We start from the raw sequence: 7,381 nt of genomic DNA, 5'->3' as shown, positions 1-7,381 counted from the left end.
TTCCATACTGATTTCCATTCTACACCCTCATCAACAGTGAAGGGTTCCCTTTTTCTCCACAGCCTCTCCACCATTTGCTATTGATTGATTTTTTTTTCTTCTTCTTTTAATGTATTTAGTACGGGGTCCACAGGTTCTCACTGCACAGATCAGACTTGTAGTGATCCTTCCTGTTTTTCAGCCTCCCAAGTGCTGGGATTACAGGCATGCACCATCACACCCAGTCTCAAGCACCAAATCAGTGCACCCCAGGGGCAGGACGGGCGCTGCATGCTGGGGATCAAACATCAGTCCCTGTATCTGCCTAAGCAGGTGCTTTAACCTGCTGAGCTATCTGGCTGGCCCAATTGACTGATTTTTTTTTTTTTTATGATAGCCATTCTTTCCACAGTGGGATGCAATCCTTTTTCTCTCTTTTTAAAATTATTTAGTACAGAGCCGGCAGGGTGTACAGGGTCTCACAACGTGGATTGGACTTGTAGTGATTCTCCTGTTTTCAGCCTCCCAAGTGCTGGGATTACAGGGGCGTGCCACCATGCCCAGTCTCAATCACCATCTCAGCATGCTCCGGGGGCAGGGCTGGAGTGGCATGCCGGGTATTGAACCCCAGTCGCTGAGCTCTGCTCAAGCAAGCGCTTTAGTCTGCTGAGCTATCTGGCCAGCCCCAGTTACCCACTTTTGGATCAAGTCTTTGAATTTGGGGGACCTTTTAAAAAATTCTTTATATATTTTAGATAGAAGATCTTTTTCCAATTCATGGGTTTTCTTTTTACTCTATTGGTGATTTCTTTAGATGTGCAGAAACTTTTCAAAAAATGAGATTCCAGTTGTTGATTCTTTGAAGTATTTCCCATGCAGTTTGGTTTTTGTTTATGAACTCTCTGTCTATCCCTATGTTTTTAAGATTTCTATCTACTTTCTCCTCCAGTAGATTATTTATTTATTTATTTATTTATTTATTTATTTATTTATTTGTATTTTAGTAAGGGTCTATAGGATCTCACCATATAGATCAGACTCACAGTGATCCACCTGTGTTCAGCATCCCAAGAGCTGGGATTACAGGTGTGCATCACCAAGCCCAGTCTCAGTCATTGTCTTAGCGCATCCTGGGGGTGGGGCTGGCCTGGCAGGCCAGGGATCGAACCCTGGCTGCCACGCTCTGTTTAAGCAGGTGCTTTAATCCACTAAGCTATTTGGCCAGCCCTCCAGTAGATTTGGTGTTTCTGTTTTATTTATTTATTTTTTTTTTGGTGGTTCACGTTTTATTTCTCCAGTGACATATTTACAGCAGAATATAAATTAAAGGCCTGCTTGCACACCAAACCCAGGTCCTTTAGGCGGTTCCGTCAGTGAGGTAAGACCTCCTGCTGGCTCACAACTGAAACGTCCACTTCTTGGTTCAGGTTTGGGAATTTTGCCAGCTTTCAACTCATCAATAATTTCTTCAATATCTTTAGGTGTCAGATCCTCATAATAGTTGTCATTTATTTGAACCATTGGTGCATTTACACAGGCCCCTAAACATTCCACCTCTATAAGAGTGAAAAGTTTGTCGGGTGTAGTCTCTCCAACTTTTATTCCCAGCTTTTTCTGAATGGCCTCCAGGACGCTGTCAGAGTCTCGGAGCATGCAAGGTGTACAGTGCAGACCTGAATGTGGTGCTTCCCAACTGGCTTCCGGTTGTACATTGCATAATAAGTTGCTACTTCATATACTCTCATTGGAGGTACTTGTAAAACTTCTGCAACCTTGTTCATAGCAGAGATGGGCAACCAACCATTCTGCCTTTGGGCTGAGTCCAGGACTGGAAGCACTGCTGCTGCTTTATGCCCTTCTGGGTAGTTTTTTATGATTGCTTCTATCCTCTTATAGTTTTCTGGTGTGAAATCAAAAGGAGTTCCCGGATTATTCTCAGGAGTATCTCTGTGCACAAACAAGGATCCTCCAGCACCATTTTGCACAGCTGTCTTTTGAAAATTCCTTATTTGCCTTCCCCACGAGGCGGTGAGGCCTGCCGCCCGGGCCCGCAGCGCCAAGGAGAACATGGCGACCCCGCGGTCCCCCTTGCCAGGCCGGAGGCCCGAATCCCACAGCACGGTGTTTCTGTTTTAATATTTAAATCTTTGATCCAGTTTAGCTATAGTTTAGCACATGGTGGTAGACTTGGGAGTAATTTTAGCCTTTACCATGTGGAAAATGAGCTTTGCCAGCACTATTTATTAAGGAGTCTAGTTTTCTTACAGTGAATATGTTTGGCTCCTTTGTTAAAGATAAGATGGCTGTGTATGTATGTAGCTGTGTCTGCAACTTCTAATCTGTATCATTGAACCTCAGGTCTGGTTTATTTTTTAATGCCAGTGCCATGCTGGTTTAATCACAGTAGCTTTGTAGTATAATTTCAAATCGGGGATAGTGATGGCTTTCTGCCTTTCCTTTGTTGTCCAGGATTGCTTTTGTTATTCTAGATATTTTTTAGTTTCAGATGAATTTTGGGATTGTTTTCTCTAGATCTATAAGATATACTAATGGTATTTTAATTGGGATTGTGTTGAATCTGTACAACAATTTTGGGAGTATGGTCATTTTCACAATGTTTGGTTCTTCCTATCCATGCACAAAAGATGCCTTTCCATTTTCTGATACAAACAGATACTACACTTGATCTTAGCCAAAGGCCGAGAAGCGATACCTTTCCATTTTCTGAATATTCTTTGATCTCTTTTTTCAGAGTGGTGTAATTTTCAAACTGTAGATCTTTTACTCTCTTTGTTAGATTGATACCTAAGTATTTCTTTTTTGGATGATTGTAAGGGGATGGTTTCTACCTATTCATTAATACTTGTTCTAATTTATAATTGTTATTAAACTCACAAGGTTCCCTAGGAATGTTTTGTTCTATCAATGAATTTAATTGTGTTATAAAAATCAGTCAGTCTGTCCTGTGCTATAAAAGCCAATCAGCATCATTCTTGAGTGGGGAGTGAAGAAGAGTTAATCTCAAGTTCTACCTAAGGACTGAAAGGCAGATAAACTTGGACTAAAACTTTTACATCTGTTCTTTGAGAATTCCAGGTTCCAATCTAGGCCAGTTTTTTAAATATGACCCAGAGATAAGGAAGGTAAATTTTATCTGGAAGAGTCCCAGTTGGGGGAAACTCACCATTCTGGAAACTTGGTTCTGAAATCCAGCAGCCACAAAAGTGAGAATAGCCTTGGACCAAATACTGTTGTAAACTGTATTCTCTCTCTCTCTCTCTCTCTCTCTCTCTCTCTCTCTCTCTCTCTCTCTCTCTCATATTTAGGACAGGGTCTACAGGGTCTCACTGCATGGATCAGATGCATAGTGATCCTCATGCTTACAGCCTCCCAAGTGCTGGGATTACAGGCATGTGCTGCCACAGCCAGTCTCAATAGCAAGATGGCAGACCTGGGAATCGATAAACTGTATTATTTCTCAAATGTAAGACAGTGAAAAAGACACAGAAGAGTGACTCCAAGTATGGTACACGAGCAAAATCCTAACCATCTCAGGTGCAGAAAGACAATTAAGCTGAAGAGCTTTTCCCAGAGTGGATATCTAATCCTTAGCAAAACATGCCTGCAGAGATAAAATCTATGATTGACTCTAACTGCCTTGTCAAGCAGAAAGATCAATAATCAAAGACCTGAATGGCTGCTTTTTAACCTTTTGAAAAAGAGAGAGAAAATAAAGCTATTCCAGCTATCTATATTATCTTAGGGCTTACTTTCTAACAAATGACTCTGAATCAAAAGTTCTAAAATCTCAGCCTACAATTGAGATCTTCTACCTCTAGGGACAGGCAAAGGTATCTAAGAGTCCAGGAGAAATCTCAGCACTGGGACAAAAGGGTCCCAGTGCTGAGCATTTTGGGTTCTCTACCTAGTCACCTAGTGACTTAGGTAACTAAGGTGACCTAGGTAACCATGCTGACTAGACTCTATTTTTATTGATTGATTGTATTTAGTACAGGGCCTACAGGGTCTCACTACACAGATCGGACTTGTAGTGATCCTCCTGTTTTCAGCCTCCCAGGTGCTGAAATTACAGGCGCGCACCACCATGCCCAGTCTCAATTGCTATCTCAGAGCATCCCAGGGGTGGGACTGGCACAGCATGCTGGGGATCGAACCCCGGTGCCTACACTCTGCCTAAGCAGGTGCTTTAGTCCACTGAGCTATCTGGCTGGCACTTTAGGCTCTATTTAGATCTACTCTGAAAATACGTATCCCTGGCTATCTATAATACACTTCAGAAACTCACAAGCTAAATTCTGTACTCACTACCTCTCATTAGAAGTCAGTGTTTGATTTAAGCATAAATTACATCTTTCCAGTCTAGTTCCTAGGTCGGAGTCAAAATCAGTCCTCTATAGACCTCAATTTACTTATCAACATCATCTGAAAGCTTTCTCGAATCTTGCTTGATCTGTTTTAAGTCACGTTGGAAAAGATGCATGAACATGGGTCACTCCAAATTCCCTATTTACTTCCTGTAAGGGATATTTTCCTTGAGAAGCTTGAACAAAATCAGATAAGGATAAATACAGTCTCACGGGAGGCTTTAATTATGGCTGGCCTAGAAACTCTATGCTCAAGACCTGAAGGACAAGGAGAGGAAGCCTCAGCCTCAGTAACAGTGAGGGAGGCTTTAATTAGACCTCCCTAGTAGACCTCCCCTTAGGTTCTAAAGCATGAGGAATACTAGGCTCAGGCTCAGTGATAGTGGGTGCCTTCAGGGCCAGAGTGTTAGGTTTTTCTGTGGCTAACATTTACATAAGTGCTATTTCTTAATGCAAAGGAAGTCTAAACATAAGGTCATTCTTACCATTTCTTCCTCTTTCTCACAGTATCATTCTAGTTGTAAATACTTCCCTCTATATTCCATTTTACTCTATGGTGTAGGCAGCCTATGTGTGTGTGCCAAAAAATAAATTGCTTTTCTTCCACGTGTCGGGGGTGAACCTTCTCTAGTGCCTTAGAATACCTTCCAATGGAATAAAGGATTTTGACATTGAGTTTCCCATCAACAATGCAAGAGAAAACAACTGGTGTTGTTTTTAATTTCCACCTTTTGGAGTGAGTCCCTGAGGTGATTTGCTCCAGAGCAGGGGACTCTCATCTGGAGGAGAGAAGATACATCATTGCTGGATTAGCCACCTTTACTGGCTCATAACACTATCTTCTTTGGAAACTAGCATTGTTAACTCCAGCAGCTATTTTTATTTATTTACTTTTAAAATTTAGTTCAGGGTGTACAGGGTCTCACTTCACAGATCAGACTTGCAGTGATCCACCTGTTCTCAGCCTCCCAAGTGCTGGGGTTATAGCCACACGCCACCACGCCCAGTCTCAGTCACTGTCTCAGTGTGCCCTGGGGGTGGAGCCAGCACAGCATGTGGTGCTCAGGGATTGAGCCCTGGTTCTAGCAGGTGTTTTTAAAACCACAAGTTAGGGGCTGGGGAGATGGCTCAGTAGAATAAATGCTTGCCTGGCAAGCGCGAGGGCATGAGTTCAATCCCCGGTTGCAAATAAATAAATAAATAAATAAATAAATAAATAAATAAATAAAATCACAAGTTATAGCACTGGGTGTAGTGGTGCATGCCTGTATTCCCAGCACTAGGGAGGCTGAGGCAGGAAGATCCATTCGAGTTTGAGACCAGCCTGGGCTACAATGTTAGATCAAGATAAGCATCAACTGCATAGAGAGACCCTGTCTCAAAAAAAAACCAACCAACCAAACAAACAAACAAAAAAAAAAACACAGGTTACAATTGATCTCAGCTGTGTGGTCATGTTTAAAGAAGAAATCATTGCTTAACTGTTGTCTAGTTCTTTGAAAAGGAGACTCAGGCAAATAAGGTCATCACTTTTCATCCTGTAAAAACGATCAATCACATCTAGAGGTAGACAGAGTCAAGCAAATGGCTTGGAGAAATCCTGTCCTGAGTTCTAGGGAGCTTCAAGGGATTTGTGTTAACTACTCACCACCTAGGGAAGCTTTCTTTGTAGCAAGACAAGGTTATATTTTCTTTCTCTTTCTTTGTTCTTTTAAAAAAAAATTTATTGAGAAACAAATAGCAATGAGACAGTTTCAAAACCAATTAGTAGGGGCCGGGGAGATGGCTCAGTGGAATAAGCACTTCCCTGTCAAATGCAAGGGCCTGAGTTCAATCCCCTGTTCCGTTAAAAAAAAAAAATTAGTAAGACAGTTACAATAATTAATACATTACATATTGTTGTCTTCTTAGTGGTTATTCATAGTACAAGATACAGACATGATATCCTGTCCAAACACTATTAGTATAAATCTTTCTTCTCATTGAATTAAGAGAAAATAGCTGTATATCTATCCTATTTTGTACATACAGATACAAAATGGCCCTTCATTTGTATCCCCTTTTCTTGTTTAGTTTTGTCAGAGATGGGTATTCCATTGCCATTTAAATATTGTAGGTGCGTGAATTCAGCAAAAAAAATAATAATCTAATATAGTCCAGCAGTCCATAATAGTAGTGGGTTACCCATAGGACTGGCAATGTGAGACATTGTTGACTTGAGTCTTTTACAGATCAGCATATTAATATGGCTTTATTTTTTTATTTTATTTTATTTTTTATTTTTTGGCGGAACCGGGGATTGAACTCAGGCCCTTGCACTTGCCAGGGAAGCACTTATTTCACTGAGCCATCTCCCCGGCCCCTTATTATTTATTTATTTATTTTTTGGCTTTTCTTTTTATACTTTGTTTTTATACTTTTCTGCTGGATGGTTAAGACCAAGATGAAGCAAGACCTATATAACAAGGAATGTAACTTCTGTATCTGACAAGGTCAGTCAAATCCCCTCAGGATTTACCCTGAAACCCTGTACCACAGTTTGTAGATCCTTTGTCAGTGTCAGCCATATGGATGAGTCATGGCCATTGCTTGACCAGTTTGCTGTCTGTGAATAAGGCTATAGTTTTTAAAGTCAATTTTAAAATGTCTACATCTTTGAAGCTCACAGGTTGAGTACACCCATCACCTAGCGGCAGCAGTTAACATGTTAGCAAAGGCATACCTATCAGTTTTCTACGTGCACATGAAAGAAGAGAAAGGCTGAAGAAAACCTGTTTTTCACTTTTAGCATATGTAAGGCACACATGTGAATCACTCCCCTGATAACTGTTTTCCTCTGTGAAAGGCAAATTTTGAGCTGCCTCTGCCAGATTTTCTGGAGGGAAGGGCAGTCTAATGACAAGGTCGTTCGAAAGTGAACTCCCAGTAGGTTGGAGAAAAACTTAAGGGGTGCTTCTTACTTACTGAGAGAGAGAGAGAGAGAGAGAGAGAGAGAGAGAGAGAGAGAGAGAGAGAGA

General features: G+C 41.2%; 2 pseudogenes across 1 annotated transcript; both read right to left on the bottom strand.

Moving 5' to 3' along the window:
- Positions 1-1,248: 1,248 nt before the first annotated feature.
- LOC101563891 lies at positions 1,249-2,091 on the bottom strand (annotated as a pseudogene). The gene has a single exon (XR_192473.2). The product of XR_192473.2 is annotated as an NADH dehydrogenase [ubiquinone] flavoprotein 2, mitochondrial-like (transcript).
- A 528-nt stretch (positions 2,092-2,619) lies between these two features.
- On the bottom strand, positions 2,620-2,690 carry LOC111816441 (annotated as a pseudogene).
- Positions 2,691-7,381: the final 4,691 nt, after the last annotated feature.

The sequence above is a fragment of the Octodon degus genome, unplaced genomic scaffold, assembly GCF_000260255.1.
Source record: "Octodon degus isolate 3935 unplaced genomic scaffold, OctDeg1.0 scaffold00032, whole genome shotgun sequence".
NCBI classification, from domain to species: domain Eukaryota; kingdom Metazoa; phylum Chordata; class Mammalia; order Rodentia; family Octodontidae; genus Octodon; species Octodon degus.
The sequence above is the reverse complement of the archived record's forward strand: the minus strand, read 5'-3'. Positions and strand labels throughout refer to the sequence as shown.